Source organism: Xenopus laevis, chromosome 8L (assembly GCF_017654675.1).
Source record: "Xenopus laevis strain J_2021 chromosome 8L, Xenopus_laevis_v10.1, whole genome shotgun sequence".
Taxonomy (NCBI): domain Eukaryota; kingdom Metazoa; phylum Chordata; class Amphibia; order Anura; family Pipidae; genus Xenopus; species Xenopus laevis.
Window position 1 is genome coordinate 64,233,841 of NC_054385.1, and position 22,030 is coordinate 64,255,870.

A 22,030-nucleotide genomic window follows, 5' to 3' on the forward strand; every position below is an offset into this window, starting at 1 on the left:
TCTATAAATGATTGCTTCACCAATATCGTCGGTCGTACAATTACAAAAAATCTTATATAAATCTGCCGGTCTATGGGGAGCTTTAGGAGACATGGGAGCAAGGAGACATCGGAACAAGGAATAATACTGCATCTGGCTTTGGGGTTTCAATGATCAAGCAATTGGGCATTGTTTGTAACAGGCTTATAAAGTCCCTTAATTGGTAAATTACAAACACCTGGGTTTGATGAGAGAAGCAGAGGTGAGCAAATTCATAAGGTAACCAGAGTGCCTTTAATCATTTGAGTAGAATCAGATCCAAAAGGTCTCCAGTGGCTTAGTGAGGTAATGCAGGAACTTTGTCTATAATGTCCTCTAATGTACTTGTAATCATGTCCCCTCTGTAAGAAAACCTACCTGCCCTGGTGGTCTAGTGGGGCGGCAGGGACGCCTGCTACACCGCCATCGGCTCGGTGCGCCTGTGCATTGTTTATAGGCACAAACACGATCGTGTGTTTACGCCAGCACGTTTTGGCACGAATTCTGTCCCCTATAAAAGGCCCATTCTGACTGCAGACAGATGCCTGTGATAGAATCTTGATTCTAGTGGTTTCTGAAGCCTTGTGCTATCTGTTCCTGTAAGCTTTATTTGTTACTCTGGTTTTTGATCCCTGCCTGTTCCTGACAATTCTGATATCCGAACTCTGACCTTTTCCTGCATCTCGACTACTCTTTCTGCCTGATCCCATCTGTTTGATTATCCGGTTTTGACCCTTGCCTGCCTGACGATTCTTGATATCTGCCTGCCTCGACCCAGCCTGTCTGACGATTTTCTTGCCTGCTCCATTTGTACCGCGACCTTCGGCCCAAAAGACTCTGCTAACAGCCATGCCCCTTTGCCAGCCAGAACATCTCGCCTTGTACCCCTCGTTAAGTCCAGATGGCACCCAAGTAAGCTGAGGGCTCCTCCCGAAGCTCAACGGTGGTCACATTACTGGTGAAGCCGAGCCGGGACCAGGGTGCTTGGCACTTGTTCTGGTATTGGGTGCCGGTCGTGACACCCTCACAAGCGCTTTTTTCCAGAGAAAACAACCCCAACCTTGACAGTCTACCCACATAATTTAAGTCTTCCATCCCCCTAACCAGTTTAGTTACACATCTCTGCACTCTCTCCAGCTCATTTGTATCCCTCTTAATGAGGGAATGGTAAGTTTGTAGAGTGAACAGTTAGGAAAATGACTCTGCTGAGCGGCATGCTGCCCCTGGAATTATGCCACCCTAGGCTTGGGTCTTTGTGGCCTCACCACAAATCCAGGCCTGCTTATACTGTCAAAGTTTGCACATCTAAAATTTTGTTTTAGTTACACCTTTATAGTATTGCCTCTGCAATAGTATATCAAAGGAGACCATGTTATGATCACTGTTCCCTAAATGCTCACCCACACAAATGTTAGAGATGAGTTCAGTATTATTAGTTATTACAAGATCCAAAAGTGAGTTATTCCTAGTAGGTTCTTGAACGAGCTGAAATAAAAAGTTGTCATTCAACATATTTTCAAACCTACTAGCTTCTTCTGTCTTGGCAACCCCATTACCCCAGTCAATGTCTGGATAATTGAAGTCACCCATAGTAATAACTTGACCTAGTTGTGAAGCTGCTTCTATTTGTAAAAGTGAAGAAATACAATTTGGAAGGCGTACACCCTATATTAATTCTGAGGTGCTAAGCCCAAATGTAGCCTCCTTAAGCATAAATCCAATATGAAATATAAGGATTGCACACTCAATTTGTAAAAAGGCAAAAATTTATTTCATCAAAAAAATACACAAAAATAAGAGCAAAAATATCAGCTTTGGCCCAATAGTGGTCTTACGAGTTTCATCAGGGACAAAATCCATGAATCACAGAAAAAGATAAAAAGGCAGAACGATTGCATATATTACTGAGGTTTAAATATCTTTCAAAACCCTCCATTGCCTCCCTTGGAATGAACAGTGGTGTGTGATGTAACATCTGCCATTGCCTCTGTAGCATGTGAAAGCTGAAGTACGCTGTAACCGATTGGAGCAGTAATGTGTTCCATCAGCCTATATTGTGTGTATGTCACTACTACCGATGTTACAAACTGCATATGGAAGTATTCCGTGCTCACCATTTGGAATGCAGATGCGTTCCATTGCATATTTAACTATCAAATCTCAATATAATGTTGGTGAGGTCATTTACCCTTTCCTTCAAAACTATAATTAGTTATAAATATGAATTAGAAGATGTGAATAATGGGAACCCCATAATGAATGGCTACTTCCACACATTACACATTTAGTCCATCATATATATTTCATTAAAAAAATCTGAAATTACACCAAAAACAATTCACAAAATAAGAAAAAGAAAAAAAAGTAGAAAAAGAAAAACAAAAAACAGAAAAGGGAGACCTAAAAGGAACAAATATTTTCGAGCATATTATGTCATGTGCTGCATCTATTTGTCAGAGATTGTCAAATTTCATTCTTGATGTTGCTCTAGGAGCACTGTAATTACCTATAAGAGAAAATTAGATATGTCTCTCAATGTACTAAAAGTTATCAAAATGTTATCATAGAGCAGTCATACCTATCCAGGAACAACAGAAATGGTATTGTCATGCAGAGAAGATTGTTGTGTAGAAGAGCTGAGCAACTTTTTATATTATCCAAGAATTATCTGTTTTGAAAAAAACAAGACAAATTTAACAAATCATTAAGTCCATTAGGCGTTATGGTATTCAACCGGAAGATACACTCCGCTTCCCTTCTTACCGTATATACTCGAGTATAAGCCATCCTGAGTATAAGCTGAGGTATCTAATTTTACCTCCAAAAACTGGGAAAGCTTATTGACTCGAGTATAAGCCGAGGGTGAGAAATGCAGCAGCTTCTGGTAAGTTTCAATCTCGTTTTTGGATGACTATTCTTAGGCGCCGGCTACTATTCTAAGCGCCGGCGAATATTCTTAGGCGCCGGCTACTATTCTAAGGCATCGGCGAATATTCTTAGGCACCAGTTACTATTTTAAGGCGCCTGCGAATATTCTTAGGCGCCGGCTACTATTCTAAGGTGCCGGCGACCTTTTTCGCGCTTGACCCGAGTATAAGCCGAGGTAGAGTTTTTCAGCATATTTTGGGGGCTGAAAAACTCGGCTTATACTCAAGTATATACGGTAGTAATAGTGTATTCTTATCAGTCCGACTGCACTTGTAATTTGTTCAATAGCCATAATTCTCAGTGATGAGACATTATGGCTATTCGCTTTACAATGTTGTACTAAAGGTGTTGTGTCCATGCCAATTTTTATCACACTCTTATATTTGATGAATTTGTCTTTCAATTTTTGTATGGGCTTGCCTATATAATATAGGCCACACAGACAGATCAGCAAATATACTACATATGTGGATTGGCATGTAACAAACAATATACTTCCAAAATTCAGATTTATAGATGTGTTGATCCTCATACACCAGTGTTGGACTAGCCCGGTGAGACACCAGGAAAAAACCCGGTGGGCCCCCACCGGGCCAGACCCCCTCTCCCAATATTTAAATTTCCAAAAAAAAAACAATTTTCAGCGATGTGCATCGCCGATCTTGCATGCGCACCAAGCAATGCCGCTCGCGCATTCAGACAGTCGCACCAAGCTCGGCGTGTCACAGTAGGGGCCCAGGGGGGCCAGAGGGGGCCCTGGACCAAGGTACAAGCAAAGTTCACTCTGGAGAGCCAAATTCAATTCAGTGTATTTTATTCAGACACAACATGTTTCGGACAGACATGTCCTTCATCAGGTTCCCTGGGGCCTTGGACCAGCAGTCCCGGTGGGCCCCGGGCCCCCCAGTCCGACCCTGTCATACTCTGCCATAAATAGATTTGCATACGATGGGGCCACATTGCTGCCCATCACAGTACCCCGTACCTGTCTAAAAAATGTCCTTTCAAAACTAAAATAATTATGATCCAGAATAAAACATAAAAGATCATAAATAAAAGGAGCTTGTGAATTGTCATATAAAAGTCATATATTATTTGTTTACCCAGCTCATGAGGAATATTAGTATAGAGACTGGCTATGTCTATGGTAGCTAATAAAATTTGTGATAGTGACTGAGGGTTAGTATTCACTGTACAAAATTCAGGGGTTGGGAAGCACTCTTAAGGCTAAATTAAAGTATAGTGGAAGTGCTACTTACAAATGCACTTCCCTGGGCCTCTGCCTTATAAGTAATTCAGTATAAATGCAAGTGCATGTGTTTAAGGACAGGGTTTTTTAGTTACAAAGTTATGATCATAAAGTTGAAAAGCCACCATACCACATCAAGGTAAGCCCCATATGGCGTCCCTAACTTGTTTACCTCTGGTCATAGTAGTATAAAGGATCTTGTGCCTCTCTGAATAGTAGAATTAATTGAAGTAAATGTCTTCTGAGCTTTGGTTTCAATCTAAAGGCTAAATCCTCCCCTGCCGCCATTGCCTTGCGGCTTTTTAAGAGGGAGTAATGACTTACAAGTAGTGAAGGCAAAGTAAAACCAAATGCAAAGGTGCACAATTAAAACATGTGTATATAAGTATATGTTTCAGTTGGATGTAAATAACTAAAAATATAAGAGTAAACTAAAATAAATAAAGGACAAACAAAATTAAGTATAATAATAAGAGTAATAAGTGTCAATTGATTCAAAGTTTTACTTGGTGCAGTTAAAAACATAGGATGACCATTAGTTTGAAGGGGTTTGGTATGGGGTGCTATTAGAAAACCACATAAAGCTCAGCCACAGCTTCCAGCTGATACAATATACAAAATTTAGGGGTTGTGGAAGCACTCTTAAAGCTAAATTAAAGTATATTTAAGTATAGTGGAAGTGCTACTTACAATGCACTTCCCTGGGCTCCTGCCTCATAAATAATTCAGTATAAATGCAAGTGCATGTGTTTAAGGACAGGGGTTTTTAGTTACAAAGTTGAAATGCCACCAACAAATGGGCATTGGTTTGGGCAATCACTCTCTCTTAAAAGCTGCAAGTTAGCACTGGGGGAGGATTTAGCCTTCAGACTGAAAATAAAGGTTCAGCAGACGTTTACTTCAATTAATTCTACTATGCAGAGAGGCACTAGATCCTTTATACTATGACCAGAGATGACAAGTTAGGGACCACCTTGTGGGGTTTACGTTGATGTGGTATGGTGGCTTATCAACTTTATGATCATAACTTTGTAACAAAAAACCCTTTTTTGTAAACATATGCACTTGCATATATACTGAATTATTTGTGAAACAGGGGACAAGGGAATGTGCATTGAAAAATAGCACTTCCCTTATACTTAAATATAAATTATACTTTAACTTAGCCTTTTGAGTGCTCCCACAGCCCCCTATTATTGTATATTGTATTATAGCCTGAAGCTTTATCTGAGCTCTATATGTAGTTTTCTAATAGCACCTTCCTCAGTGACCACTGAGTCACTGAGGAAGGGCCATGTGGTCCTGAAACGTTTGAACATTGAAGTGTTGTGAGCACCATGGAATAAAGTTTGGGATTCACCAGTTTGTAGCAGACAAGGTATTGGCTTTCCATTTATTTTTGACGATTTCACTGCCGAGTGGCTAGGCCAGAGCCTCTACCCAATTCCCCTATCTGGACTTTAATGAGTTTTTTAATAGCACACCATACCCACCCCTTTAAACTAATGGTGGTCCTATGTTTTTAACTGCACCAAGTAACACTTTTGAATTCATTCACATTCATTATACCTATTACTATACCTAATTTACAGTAGTTTGTCCTTTATTTACTTTAATTCACACCTATATTCTTACCTACTTATACAGATACGGACACATATATACACTTTCCAAGTGTGCACCTATACATATAATTTTACTTTGCCTTCACTATTTTTACATCTTTACATTTTTTTAAAAAAATGGGTGTTGGTTTGGGCAATTACTCTCTCTTAAAAGCTGCAAGTTAGCTGTTGGGCAGGATTTAGCCTTCAGACTGAAACCAAGGTTCAGCAGACTTTCACTTCAATTAATTCTACTATGCAGAGAGGCACTAGATCCTTTATACTATGACCAGAGGTAACAAGTTAGGGACCACCGTGTGGGGTTTACCTTGACGTGGTCTGGTGGCGTATCAACTTTATGATCAAATGATAATAACTTTGTAACAAAAAAAACCCTGTTTCGTAAACATATGCACTTGCATTCATACTGAATTATTTGTGAAACAGTGGACCAGGAAAGTGCATTGAAAAATAGCACTTCCCTTATACTTAAATATAAATTATACTTTAACTTAGCCTTTTGAGTGCTCCCACAACCCCCTATTATTGTATATCAATATTCACTGATTTTAAGTTAGTAAGAAAATCAAAAGAATCTTTCATAAATAATAGAAATTTCACAACATATGGTTGTAGAAAAGTATCTACAAACGGAGCGAGTGGTTGACATATTGATCCTGACCCTGAAATAATAGGTCAGGGTCAGGTTGACATATTGGTTGACATATTGATCCTGACCCTGAAATAATAGGTCACCCTGGCAGATCAGTCAAAGACTTGTGAATCTTAGGGAGTAGATAAAGACAAGGACGTCTTGGAAAATTCATAATCAAAAACCCGATAGTTTTCACATCAATAATGCGTTTATATAGGGCTTCTCTTACTTTTGCACATTTGAATAGTGTAAAGTGGGGTCTCCTGACAATTCTGCATAACACATCACATCTGAAAGTTGGCAAAGTGCATCTGACCGAAATTTTGTGTAATCCATAACAACTATACACCCACCTGCGGGTTTCACAATCCTAGATGTATCCATACACAACTCTTGAATAGCTGAATTTCTTTACGTTGTGCGTTTTTACCGTATCTTTGTCTACATTTGGTATACAGCTCAATATCTCTTTTAACATTTAGCAAACTTACTTACTGATCTGTTTTGTGAAGCATGTAGGTAGATTTAAGTCATAATTGTTGTGTCATAGTTGAAGTTTGTTGTTCAGCTACTGAACATGACAGGTCCTCTGCAGATTTGGAAGCAATTTGAATAATTCAACCTCAAAATCAAAAGGGTTGAAGTTAGTAGTAGGGACAAAATTAAAGCCCTTACTCAAAGCACATACCTGTGGATCAGTTAAAGGTATAGATGATTTAAAGACTGTCACTTTTGCTCCGAGTCTTTACTGGGCCTTTTGGGGTTGGTAGATTGTTGTCCTGGAGTGTATGACTGCTCTCTTTTGTTTTTTGAGAGACCTCTCCTTGTTTTATTCTTAAATGTCCTTTGATGCCTTTCAATAGAAAATACTTCTGTTGTCGTTATTCAGCTGGGGAATCACTGTCTGTTAATTTAGTGCCACTCCCAGAGGAGGAAGATCCCCTTCCTTGCTGTCTGGGTATAAATTTCCTTGTTCTTCTATCAAAGTTATCACCTTTTAACCATCTGTATACATTATCAATTTTATAATCTTGTACCACTTTCATTAACTTTTTCTTTTTAAATGCTAATAAATTTGTCCTAAATGAATCAAGTTTCTCAGTCAACTGTGTACAGAATATATATCTTTCTTCCTGGGTTCAGACCCTGTCAAATTCCAATTCAATCTTAAGAATGTCTGTCCTAATTTTGGACAAATTGTGGTTGGTGTGTTCTATAACCAGCAGCCTTGTTTAAAATGGCATGCCACTTTTTTTTTTTTTTATAACTCTTTATTTTTGTCGTTTTATTATTTTTCACAAATAATAATCAAGACAGAATAGAAAACAAAAAGAAAACAGAAAACATAGAAAAAAGATTAAAAAAAATATTTGGCAAATAGAAGCATGTAAATTTGTGGAAATAGTTGTCCAAATACAATAAAATTTCACAATGTTACAAGATTTCACAAGGTGCAGTCTCACTTTATGTCACATCTTGGAATGGGGTACATGGCGGCTCCAATCATTATTTGTTATCCGTTTAGCAGGTTTGGGCCTATATTGGCTTAGGGTAAATAGAATGGGGCAGAATTAAATGCAAGTAAGAGCCTCTGTTTTATGTTCATTGATCTTATAGCCAGAGAGAAGTCCATATTCCTGTATCACTTTATGCAAATTGGGTAAAGAAATTGCGGGTCTGGTCAACGTCAGGAGCACATCATCGGCAAAGAGTGAAATTTTGAATTCAGTAGGTCGTATTTGACGTCGGTGATATCTGCATTCTCCCGGATGGCTATGGCCAGAGGTTTGATGCACAGGATATATAATAAAGGCGAAAGTGGGCACCCCTGTCGTGTTCCATTATAGATACGGAAGTATGGGGATCGGTTTCCATGGAGCTTTTTTTGTTGGGAGATTTTTAAGTGTCTCTTGTAAATTTGGTTCGGTTATGGACCCATTAAAGGGGAAGGAAACCTAGTTGGCACAAAAAACCCTCCCCCCTCCCGTGTGTTGCCCATCCTCCCTCCTTCCCCCTGGCCTACCCATCCTGCTGGGCAAATGCCCCTAACTTGTTACTTACCCTTCTGCGCAGGTCCAGTCCAGGGAGTTCACAGACGACATCTTCTTCCACGCGATGTTCTTCCTGCTTTGACCGACGTTTTGGCGCATGTGCTGTAAGAGCATTTCGCTGGTACGGATCTAATGCAGGAAGAAGATTGCATGGAAGAAGATGTCGTCTGTGAACTCCCTGGACTGGACCTGCGCAGAAGGGTAAGTAACAAGTTAGGGGCATTAGGCCAGGGGGGAGGAGGGAGGGAGGGCAACACACGGGAGGGGGGGAGGGTTTTTGCGCCAACTAGGTTCCCTTCGCCTTTAAGGATATCAATTTGCGATGTTGATAGGTTTGGTAGGGCTTCTGGCGGTATCCAAGTAGTACGTTTAAGTTTCAAAGCCTCGACGAGAGCTCGGTCTCCCTGCGGAGTTTTATTTGCGTTATTTCGATTGTACAGAGACTGGTAGTAAGAATGAAAAATGGATAAGATTTTCTCTGTAGTGTATTCTGTGCTCCCCCACCTGTTTCTGATTGCTGGAATGTTCCTGGCAATTTGCTGATTTTTAATTTTTTTTAGCTAGAAGATTATGGGCCTTGTCTCCATATTCAAAGTATCTGTGGCATGTCCACAACATCAATTTTTGAATATGGTGCATCGCTAGGTCTTTCAGTTGATTCCTATATCTGTTGGTTTGGCGTACAACCTTTTCTCGGCCTTTCTAAGTGCTTATTCCAATTCTTTGGTTGTAGCTTGGAGACTTTTTTCCCTAGATGAAGCTACAGAAATAAGCTGTCCCCTTATCACAGTTTGTGCGCCTCCCAAAGTGTAAGGTTGGAGGGTACTTAATTTGTGTTCAAATGTGACGATATCAGGTTCAGTAAGCAGTGATTTGTTTAGCCTCCATGTGGGTGGTTTTGATGGAGGGGTGCAGATTGAGATAAGTAGTTCTATGGGGGCATGATCTGACCATGTTATCTGATGAATATTCGTTTGGACAAGGTGTGTAAGGGCCATCTGGTTCCTTGTATGCAATTCGTGTACTGGGGAGTGAAAGGTATATCCCCTTTCCATGGGGAGTTGAATTCTCCAGGCATCATATAGTCTAGCTTTTTGCATTATTTGTCTAAATGCTCTGGCTAGTTGTTCTGATTGTGCTGATTGGGACGGTTTCGATCTGTCTCTTAAAATTGATTGTGTCATGTTAAAATCTCCTGCCACTATAATTGGTAGGTGGGGAAGTGGTAGCAGCTTTGAAAGGATTCTTGACAGGTATGTGGGTTGATTTTGGTTGGGTAAGTAAACGTTAAGTAGTATTACTTCTGTCCCGTCCAAGACTCCTCTAAGTGGCAGGAATCTGCCAGATGGATCTCTGATGGTGGAGATTAGCAGGGCCGGGCCAGTCCCAACAGGCGCCCTAGGCAACTTCTCCATGTGCGGAAGCACGAATTGCCGTGTGCGCATGCGCTGAAGCGGGAATTGCCATGCGCACATGCGTTGAAATGCGAATTGCCGTGCGTGCATGGGTAAATACAAGGGGAGAGATGTGACCAGACATGGGGTAGTTGACAGAGCAGGTAAGTGCCTTGCGCCCCCCAGCTTTGTGCCCTAGGCATGTGCCTACTCTGCCTGCCCCTAGTTCCGGCCCTGGAGATTAGGAGAATGAGACAGTTTTGTGGAGCATTATAGCTACCCCTGCTTTTCCGGATGGATCCTGAAGCATAGTACACTGTGGGATATAAGTGTGAATTAATGGTATTTGACTTTCTATTGCAGAAGTGTGTCTCTTGTAGGAAGAGTATTTCAGCTTTTTGTTTTTTGGCTTCTCGGAGCTCTAAGTATCTCTTTCGGGGGATGTTTAGCCCCTTTACGTTAAAGGATAGTAACTATGAGGTTTAATGTAGATTGCTATTTGGTGATGCCCCCCCCCTTTAAATAGTGATATAATTGCAAAGTGAGTTCTGCATCCCTGTGTAACCATTCCACATATACATACAGCAAAATTAAGTGTAGATAAATAAGACATATACAATTTAACATAAAAACTGATAAAGACAATAAGTATACCGGTTTTATTGGTCTTGAGGGGGTTATGTGCACTTAAGGTGAGACCTGATTTAAATGAAAAAATGTTAATCGTCACCTCCCGGTTATCCCTTTTAAGGGGTGACCACTTTTGTTGATCATGGTCCATGTAAGGGGTAATGGAGAACACGGCAGTCCAGAGAGGCCCGTGCTCCCGGGAACATCTATATGTGTGTGTATATATATATATATATATATATATATATATATATATATATATATATATATATATATATATATATATATACACACTTGTTATTTATCTTTTTTTTTCCAACAAAATAATTAGGGGCATATTGATTACCTTAATGAAAACAATCATATGAACAACATTAGTTATAATAGTACTGACTGTTTTAGAATTACCATAACACTAACATTTTTAAAGCTTCAGAAACATTTGCTATCATAAACATATACCGTAGATATACCAAATTCAAAAATTATTCACATGTAGAATACAGTTACATATGTGTGTCCATCCTTGGCCAAAGGTCTTTATCATATGTGGAATAAGCGTCCATCTTGTAAAGGTATGGGCCTCGAGAATTCATGCCGGTGCTGGTGATTGTCTCCCTCTTTTGCTGCTAACTTCTCGCCATCTGGAACATTGTGGTAGCTGTTCTCTATGTTGGGGATCTTGCCACTCTGGTAGTGTCATCTCCGGTATGTCCCAGGTTTGCAGGAATGTCAATAAGTCTCTCTATGATTTAAGATGGCTGTTTTTCCTTGTGCTTTAGCTGTTCTCCTTTTTTGTAGCTGTTCAAGAAGAGGCTTAAGCATCCGTCTTTTTTGCAGAGTTTCACGGGCCAAGTCTGGATAAAGCTGTATCTGTGCCCCCTCGAATAAAATTTGCGTTATGGATCTTGCCTTGGTCATGATCTCCTCCTTTATGGTGTAGTCATGCACTCTGCAGATAACATCTCTTGGAGTGTGGTTGTTTAAATTTTTTGGTTTCAGTGCTCGATGAGCAAGGTCCAGCTTAATCTGATTTTAAGGCGAATTATTCAGTATTTTGTTAAAGATAGTTTGTAGGATTAATTTTAGGTCTTCCTGTTGTTTGGTTTCTGGGAGACCTCTTATTCTTATATTATTTTGTCTTTGACAATTCTCTATATCTTTCAGATGTAGGGTCAGGTCTTGGATTCGATTGGCCTGTTGATGTATGGTGTCCTGTAGTTTTGTAACTGTCTCTGATGTATTTGTCTCCGATTCCCCCAGCACATTAATTTGCAGAGCCATGTTGTGCAAGTCACTTTTAACTTCTGCAATTGCTGTTGCGTGTGTTTCTTCAATTTTGGTTATCATTTGCTCAAGGTCTCTCTTGGTAGGGAGAGATCTTATGTGAGCATGCCAGTCCCATTCACTATTTGATGCAGGGGAATCGGGTACCATGTTGTGGTGGCCGGAGCCGCCATACTCCGTTCCAGCGGGCACCGGGGATGGTGATCGCGTACCGGCTCCCCCTGAGGCCTCCCATGTTGGCGTCATTGGCGGGTCCCCGTTGTCTGTACATTAATCTGTCCCGGTGTAGGAGGGGAAGAACATGGGGACCAGGACCCGTGTGGTCGCGTTCCTCTCTGGGAGGTGTTGGTGCCATTCTGAGTCTTCCTGGTGAGTCTGAATCTGGCTGAAGTATTGCTTCAAAGCACCTCGGTCACTGGTAGTCTGTGCCGCAGTCGAGGGTGGTGGATAGGAAACTGGCTACAGGATCGGGTACAGAGGGTGGTTGTTAGTGGGACATTCTCTACTTGGAGTAAGGTTCTTAGTGGGGTCCCCCAGGGCTCAGTGTTGGGTCCACTTTTATTTAACTTGTTCATTATTGACTTAGGGGAGGGTGTTGTAAGTAATTAGGGATGTCGCGGACTGTTCGCCGGCGAACTTGTTCGCGCGAACATCGGCTGTTCGCGCTCGCCGAATGTTCGCGAACGTCGCGCGACGTTCGCCATTTTGGGTTCGCCTTACCTGGCGCTTTTTTTTGACCTCTCACCCCAGACCAGCAGATACATGGCAGCCAATCAGGAAGCTCTCCCTCCTGGACCACCCCCACACCCCCTGGACCACTCCCCTTCCATATATAAACTGAAGCCCTGCAGCGTTTTTTCATTCTGCCTGTGTGTGCTTGCAAGAGCTAGTGTAGGGAGAGAGCTGTTACTGATTTCACTGATTTCTTTGAGGGACAGTTGATAGTAAGTTTGCTGGCTAGTAATCTACTTGATACTGCTCTGTATTGGAGGGACAGAAGTCTGCAGGGATTTGAGGGACATTTTAGGGTAGCTTTGCTGGCTAGTAATCTACCTTCTACTGCAGTGCTCTGTATGTAGCTGCCTGCTGTGGGCACTGATCTCTTCTGATCTCATCTGCTGACTGCTGTAATAACCCAATAGTCCTTGTAAGGACTGCTTTTATTTTCTTTTTTGTTTTTTTACTTTGCTAGTTGCTACTATAAGCCCAGTGCTATTAGTCTAGCAGTGTTGGGGAGTGGGACTGGTGTGCTACTGTGCTGCTCCTAGTAGTTCAGCAGCACCAACCCGAGAAAAATATTTTTTTTAATATACATATATTTTTTTTTTCTTTTACTTATCTTACTGTTCTTTAACGTGTACAGTGCTGTTGCTGATCTTCATAGTAGTGCACCAATAGTAGTGCACTTGCAGGCATTATTTGCCCAGTGTGTTCTTCAAACAACAACCATCTAGCTGTGTGAGCTTGTTCACATTCTGTCTAAATATCAATAATAATACCGTCTCTAGAAACACCACCCGAGTGACGTTTTTCAGGCAGCAATAATATATTCCGTATCCACTGCTGTAGTAGTGTATACGTTAACCTTGTAGGCATTATTTGCTCAGTGTGTTCTTCATTTTCAAACAACTCCCATCTAGCTGTGTGAGCTTGTTCGCATTCTGTCTAAATATCAATAATAGTACCGTCTCTAGAAACACCACCCGAGTGACGTTTTTCAGGCAGCAATAATATATTCCGTATCCACTGCTGTAGTAGTGTATACGTTGACCTTGTAGGCATTATTTGCTCAGTGTGTTCTTCATTTTCAAACAACTCCCATCTAGCTGTGTGAGCTTGTTCACATTCTGTCTAAATATCAATAATAGTACCGTCTCTAGAAACACCACCCGAGTGACGTTTTTCAGGCAGCAATAATATATTCCGTATCCACTGCTGTAGTAGTGTATACGTTGACCTTGTAGGCATTATTTGCTCAGTGTGTTCTTCATTTTCAAACAACTCCCTTCTAGCTGTGTGAGCTTGTTCACATTCTGTCTAAATATCAATAATAGTACCGTCTCTAGAAACACCATCCGAGTGACGTTTTTCAGGCAGCAATAATATATTCCGTATCCACTGCTGTAGTAGTGTATACGTTAACCTTGTAGGCATTATTTGCCCAGTGTGTTCTTCATTTTCAAACAACTCCCATCTAACTGTGTGAGCTTGTTCACATTCTGTCTAAATATCAATAATAGTACCGTCTCTAGAAACACCACCCGAGTGACGTTTTTCAGGCAGCAATAATATATTCCGTATCCACTGCTGTAGTAGTGTATACGTTGACCTTGTAGGCCTTGTTTGCCCAGTGTGTTCTTCTTCTTCATTTTCAAAGAACTCCCATCTAGCTGTGTGAGCTTGTTCACATTCTGTCTAAATATCAATAATAATACCGTCTCTAGAAACACCACCCGAGTGACGTTTTTCAGGCAGCAATAATATATTCCGTATCCACTGCTGTAGTAGTGTATACGTTGACCTTGTAGGCCTTGTTTGCCTAGTGTGTTCTTCTTCTTCATTTTCAAACAACTCCCATCTAGCTGTGTGAGCTTGTTCACATTCTGTCTAAATATCAATAATAATACCGTCTCTAGAAACACCACCGAGTGACGTTTTTCAGGCAGCAATAATATATTCCGTATCCACTGCTGTAGTAGTGTATACGTTGACCTTGTAGGCCTTGTTTGCCCAGTGTGTTCTTCTTCTTCATTTTCAAACAACTCCCATCTAGCTGTGTGAGCTTGTTCACATTCTGTCTAAATATCAATAATAATACCGTCTCTAGAAACACCACCTGAGTTGTTGTTGTTGTTGTTTTAAAAATAATGCCAGGCAAAGGCAGGCCGCCACGCAGAGGCACTAGGGGCCGTGCTGCTATGCTATCCTGTGGCCCTAGGAAATTGCCCAGTTTTAAAAAGGCAATGACCCTGAACTCCCAAAATGCTGAAGAGGTAGTTGACTGGCTTACACAGCACACCCCATCCTCTACCGTTTCTAACTTTACCACAACATCCTCATCCTCCACTGCTATGGGCACCCCACGTAACACTTCCTCCACCACCAGCGCCCCTTCTTCACTGGAGTCAGAGGAGTTATTTTCACATGAGTTTCTTGAACTGAGTGATGCGCAACCATTATTGGCAGAAGAAGATGAAGGAGATGAGGACGTTACACCAGATTTAATTCTGGCAGAGAACACAACAGAGATGGACATAATGAGTGATGACGAGGAGGTCCCCGCTGCTGCTTCCTTCTGTGAGCTGTTAGAAGAAATTGATGCATCTGAGGAGAATGAGGATGAGGAGATTGATGTTTTATGGGTGCCCAGTAGAAGAGAGGAAGAGGAGGATAGTTCAGATGGAGAGACGGAGAGTCAGAGAGGCAGGAGGAGAATAAGACTTAGAAGAAGCAGGGAGGACAGCTCGCAGGGAACAGTAGGGCAACAACATGTATCGGCACCTGTGGTCAGCCGGCCAACGCACCCGCCATTGCCGCCAACGCCGCCGACTTCTACTGTTACCGCCAGATTGCCAGCCTCAAAAAGGTCAGCAGTGTGGGATTTTTTTAATGTGTGTGCCTCTGACAAAAGCGTTGTAATTTGCAATGAGTGCAGTCAGAAACTGAGTCTTGGGAAGCCCAACAGCCACATAGGTACAACTTCTATGCGAAGGCACATGAACGGCAAGCACAAAGCACTTTGGGAGCAACACCTCAAAGGCAACAGGCAAACTAAAAGCCACCCTCCTTCTGGTCCAGCATCTTACTGCTCTACCTCTGCTGTCCTTCACCCGTCTGAACCACCCTCCACTCCGCCTTCCACCTTGACCACCAGTTCCCATTCCCAGTCATCTGCCCCCCAGCCAAGTTTCTGTGAGGGCCATGTTTGAGCGTAAGAAGCCAATGTCTGCAAGTCACCCCCTTGCCCGGCGTCTGACAGCTGGCTTGTCCGCACTCTTAGCCCGCCAGCTTTTACCATACCAGCTGGTGGACTCTGAGGCCTTCCGCAAATTTGTAGCAATTGGGACACCGCAGTGGAAGGTACCCAGCCTCAATTTTTTTTCAAAAAAGGGAATACCACACCTGTACCACCATGTGCAGAGCCAAGTCACCGCATCTCTGTCACTTAGTGTTGGGCCAAAGGTCCATATGACTACTGACGCATGGTCCTCCAAGCATGGTCAGGGCAGGTATGTCACCTACACTGCCCACTGGGTGAACTTGGTAATGGCTGGGAAGCAGGGAATGTGTAGCTCAACAACGACAGTGGAGTTGGTGTCACCGCCACGGATTGCACGCGGTTCTGCCACCACCTCTACTCCTCCTTCGCTCTCTACCTCGTCTTCTTCCTCTTCTTCGTCCTCTGCTGCTGGGTCCTCCTCCTCCACACCTGTGCACCCCCAGCTCCCCCTAGGCTATTCGACGTGCCAGGTACGCCGTTGTCATGCTGTCTTGGGGATGACGTGCCTGGAAAGCAAAAACCATACCGGATCTGTACTCCTGTCATCTCTGCAGTCACAGGCCGATCGGTGGCTGACCCCACACCAACTGAAGATCGGAAAAGTGGTGTGTGACAATGGAAGCAATCTGTTGGCAGCACTGAGACTGGGCAATTTAACACATGTGCCCTGCATGGCACATGTTCTGAATTTAATAGTACAACGTTTTGTCTCAAAGTACCCAGGATTCCAGGACGTTCTCAGGCAGTCCAGGAAGGTGTCGGCCCATTTCAGACAGTCCTACACAGCCATGGCACGCCTTGCTGACATTCAGCAGCGGTACAACATGCCAGTCAGGCGTTTGATTTGCGACAGCCAGACTCACTGGAATTCAACGCTCCTCATGTTGGAACGTCTGCTGCAACAACAAAGAGCCGTCAACGAATACCTGTTTGAACTGGGTGGTAGGACTGGATCTGCAGAGCTGGGGATTTTTTTACCCCGTTACTGGGTGCTTATGCGCGATGCCTGCAGGCTCATGCGCCCTTTGGAAGAGGTGACAAATATGGTCAGTCGCACCGAAGGCACCATCAGCGACCTAATACCCTTTGCTTTCTTCCTGGAGCGTGCCGTGCGACGAGTGACAGATGAGGCTGTAGACCAGCGTGACGAGGAGCAGGAAGCGCACGATTTCTGGTCGGAATCACCAGAACGAACCCAGGCACCTGCTGCAATGCAGGGAGAGGTGTCAGAAGTGGAGTCAGAGGAGGAAGGTGGCTTTGTGGAGGAGGAGGACCAACAGGAGCAGGCTTCCCAGGGGGCTAGTGGTGACCTTTTGGGGACCCCTGGTCTTGTACGTGGCTGGGGGGAGGAGACCGTGGATGATGCAGTCCTTGATAACGAGGAAGCGGAGATGGATACCTCTGCATCCAACCTTGTGAGAATGGGGTCTTTCATGCTGTCATGCCTGTTGAAGGACCCCCGTATCAAGAGGCTTAAGGAGAAGGACCTGTACTGGGTCGCGACTCTACTAGACCCTCGGTACAAGCATAAAGTGGCAGAAATGTTACCAACATACCACAAGTCTGAAAGGATGCTGCATTTAGAAACCAGCCTGCAAAACATGTTGTACAATGCTTTTAAGGGTGATGTCACTTCAGGAACTCATCAACATTCCAGGGGCAGAGGTGCCAGTAATCCTGCCACGAGCGCACCTGCAAGGACAAAGCACTTTGGCCACTCTGTAACGTCAGACATGCAAATGTTTTTCAGTCCAAGGCAGCGGCAGAACCGTTCGGGATCCACCCTCAAAGAACGCCTCGACCGGCAGGTAGCGGACTACCTAGCATTAACTGCAGATATCGACACTCTGAGGAGCGATGAACCCCTGGACTACTGGGTGCGCAGGCTTGATCTGTGGCCAGAGCTGTCACAATTTGCCATGAACCTCTTGTCTTGCCCCGCCTCAAGTGTTCTCTCAGAAAGGACCTTCAGTGCAGCAGGAGGGATTGTAACTGAGAAGAGAACTCGCCTAGGTCACAAAAGTGTGATTACCTGACCTTTATTAAAATGAATGAGGGGTGGATCTCGGAGGGTTACTGCACGCCGGAAGACTTGTGCTGAGTTTCTGATTCTGACTCCCCATGCAGCTGTCCTTCTCTGCACGCCTCATGACTCCACATACAGCTGTCCTTTAGCGTCCTCCTCCCTCCACCACCGTTACAAACTAGGGTGCAAACCCTACTGGTTTAATTTGAATCCAGGTAAATCCTGAGTTTTTCTGGCCTCTGTGCTTCAGTGGCTGTGACAAAAAAATGAATATTTTCAGCATTTATATGGCATATTTTTTCTGGCCTCTGTGCTTCAGTGGCTGCGACCAAAAAAAACAGAATATTTTCAGCATTTATATGGCATATTTTTTCTGGCCTCTGTGCTTCAGTGGCTGTGACCAAAACATGAATATTTTCAGCATTTATATGGCATATTTTTTCTGGCCTCTGTGCTTCAGTGGCTGCGACCAAAAAAAACAGAATATTTTCAGCATTTATATGGCATATTTTTTATGGCCTCTGTGCTTCAGTGGCTGTGACAAAAAAATTAATATTTTCAGCATTTATATGGCATATTTTTTCTGGCCTCTGTGCTTCAGTGGCTGCGACCAAAAAAAACAGAATATTTTCAGCATTTATATGGCATATTTTTTCTGGCCTCTGTGCTTCAGTGGCTGCGACCAAAAAAATTGAATATTTTCAGCATTTATATGGCATATTTTTTCTGGCCTCTGTGCTTCAGTGTCTGCGACAAAATTTTTTTATATTGTTAGCATTTATATGGCATATTTTTCCTGGCCTCTGTGCTGCAGTGGCTGCGACCAAAAAAAATTAATATTGTTTGCATTTATATGGCATATTTTTTCTGGCCTCTGTGCTTCAGTGGCTGCGACCAAAAAAAACAGAATATTTTCAGCATTTATATGGCATATTTTTTCTGGCCTCTGTGCTTCAGTGGCTGTGACAAAAAAATGAATATTTTCAGCATTTATATGGCATATTTTTTCTGGCCTCTGTGCTTCAGTGGCTGCGACCAAAAAAAACAGAATATTTTCAGCATTTATATGGCATATTTTTTCTGGCCTCTGTGCTTCAGTGGCTGTGACAAAAAAATGAATATTTTCAGCATTTATATGGCATATTTTTTCTGGCCTCTGTGCTTCAGTGGCTGCGACCAAAAAAAACAGAATATTTTCAGCATTTATATGGCATATTTTTTCTGGCCTCTGTGCTTCAGTGGCTGCGACCAAAAAAAACAGAATATTTTCAGCATTTATATGGCATATTTTTTCTGGCCTCTGTGCTTCAGTGGCTGCGACCAAAAAAATTGAATATTTTCAGCATTTATATGGCATATTTTTTCTGGCCTCTGTGCTTCAGTGTCTGCGACAAAAAAAATTTATATTGTTAGCATTTATATGGCATATTTTTCCTGGCCTCTGTGCTGCAGTGGCTGCGACCAAAAAAAATTAATATTGTTTGCATTTATATGGCATATTTTTTCTGGCCTCTGTGCTGCAGTGGCTGCGACAAAAAAAAATTAATATTGTTTGCATTTATATGGCATATTTTTTCTGGCCTCTGTGCTGCAGTGGCTGCGACAAAAAAAAATTAATATTTTCAGCATTTATATGGCATATTTTTTCTGGCCTCTGTGCTTCAGTGGCTGCGACAATTTTTTTTTATATTTTTAGCATTTATATGGCATATTTTTTCTGGCCTCTGTGCTTCAGTGGCTGCGACAAAAAAACCATAATTTTTCAGGAAAGTACACATGCCTAATTTTTCATGGTTCTGCAACAGTGGCAAAATCGCATCTTTTATGGTCACCGCAGGTGATCAATAAAGTAGACCAAAACTGGGCCCACACTGCAGAATCAGTGTTTTTTGGTTCACTTCACTGTACATTGAATTACCTCTGCCTGACAGTGCACGTGCGCACAAGCACGGTGACTGCTAAACACACCACTACAGAAATATTGCCACCAACAGGACGAACATCCTGGAGGTGACAAGCAACTAGTAATTAAAAACTATTATTTGCTCACTTGACGGTATCATTCATTAAAGCTCTTTGCGTCTTTTTGCGTTGCAGTAAGCACCGCGTTTCGTCTTTGCGTGTGAACAGGCTGTAACCTTTACACGACTTGATTGGCATGTAGACGCCGGACGTTTTAAAGCATTTTATTACACAGGTTTAGAAATGTAGTGTGATTTCTGCCCTTTACAGCACAAAACGCAGCGCTGTGTCAACAATGGATTTTTTAGAAACATTTTTGCCCTTGATCCCCCTCTGGCATGGCACTGTCCAGGTCGTTGCACCCTTTAAACAACTTTAAAATCATTTTTCTGGCCAGAAATGTCTTTTCTAGCTTTTAAAATTCGCCTTCCCATTGAAGTCTATGGGGTTCGCGACGTTCGCGAACCGTTCGCATTTTTGACGCAAGTTCGCGAATATGTTCGCGAACTTTTTTTCCGTCGTTCGCTACATCCCTATAAGTAATGTATCAGTGTTTGCAGATGACACAAAATTATCCAGCCCAATTAATTCCATCCAGGATGTGGCATCCTTGCAACATGATCTTGACAAACTGGCAATCTGGGCAGCTAAGTGGCAAATGAGATTCAATGTTGATAAATGTAAAGTCATGCACCTGGGATGTAAAAATATCCAAGCCACTTATACCCTTAATGGGAATGGGGAAAAAATTTTTTTCAAAATGAATCAGTTAATAGTGCTACTCCAGCAGAATTCTGCTCTGAAATCCATTTCTCAAAAGAGCAAACAGGTTTTTTTATATTCAATTTTGAAATCTGACATGGGGCTAGACATTTTGTCAATTTCCCAGCTGCCCCTGGTCATGTGACTTGTGCCTGCAGAAATACTTTCTGGCAGGCTGCTGTTTTTCCTTCTCAATGTAACTGAATGTGTCTCAGTGGGACATGGGTTTTTACTATTGAGTGTTGTTCTTAGATCTACCAGGTAGCTGTTATCTTGTGTTAGAGAGCTGTTATCTGGTTACCTTCCCATTGTTCTTTTGTTTGGCTGCTGGGGGGAAAGGGAGGGGTGATATCACTCCAACTTGCAGTACAGCAGTAAATAGTGATTGAAGTTTATCAGAGCACAAGTCACATGACTTGGGGCAGCTGGGAAATTGACAATATGTCTAGCCTCGTGTCAGATTTTAAAATTGAATATAAAAAAATCTGTTTGCTCTTTTGAGAAATGGATTTCAGTGCAAAATTCTGCTGGAGCAGCACTATTAACTGATTCATTTTGAAAAAAAATTATTTTCCCATGACAGTATCCCTTTAAATATAAGGATTGCACAACAATCTTCTCTGCACAACAATACCATTTCTGTTGTTCCTGGGTAGGTATGACTGCTCTATGATAACGTTTTGATAACTTTTAATACATTGAGAGACTTATGTCTAATTTTCTCTTATAGGTAATTACAGTGCTCCTAGAGCAACATCAAGAATGAAATGTGACGATCTCTGACAAATAGATGCAGCACATGCCATAATATGCTCGAAAATTTATGTTTTTTCTTTGTTCCTTTTGGGTCTCCCTTTTCTGTTTTTTGTTTTTTTATTTCATATTTTTTTATATTTCTTATTTTGTGAATTGTCTTTGGTGTAATTTCAGATTTTTTTTGTATATTTAATATTCATGATGGACTTAATTTGTAATGGGTAGAAGTATCCATTCATTATGGGGTTCCCATTATTCGCATCTTCCAATTCAAATTTATATTTATAACTATATAGTTTTGAAGGCAGGGGCTAAATGACCTTGCCTTCGTTATATTGAGATTTGATGGCTTAAATATGCGATGGAACGAATCTGGGTTCCAAATGGTGAGCACGGAATACTTTAATATCTGGTGTAACAGTGGGCAGTAGTGAAATAAACACGATATACGCTGATGGAACGCATTGGCGTTCCAATTGGTTACAGCGTACTTCTGCTCTCACATGCTGCAGAGGCAATGGTGAATGTAACGTCACACGCCACTGTTCATTCCATGGGAGGCAATGGAGGGCTTTCAAAGTTATTTAAACCTCAGTAATGTATGCAATCGTTCTGCCTTTTTATGTTTTTCTGTAATTTATGGATTTTTTCCCTGATGAAGACCACCATTGTGGTTGAAACGCATAGGGCCACTATTGAGCCAAAGCT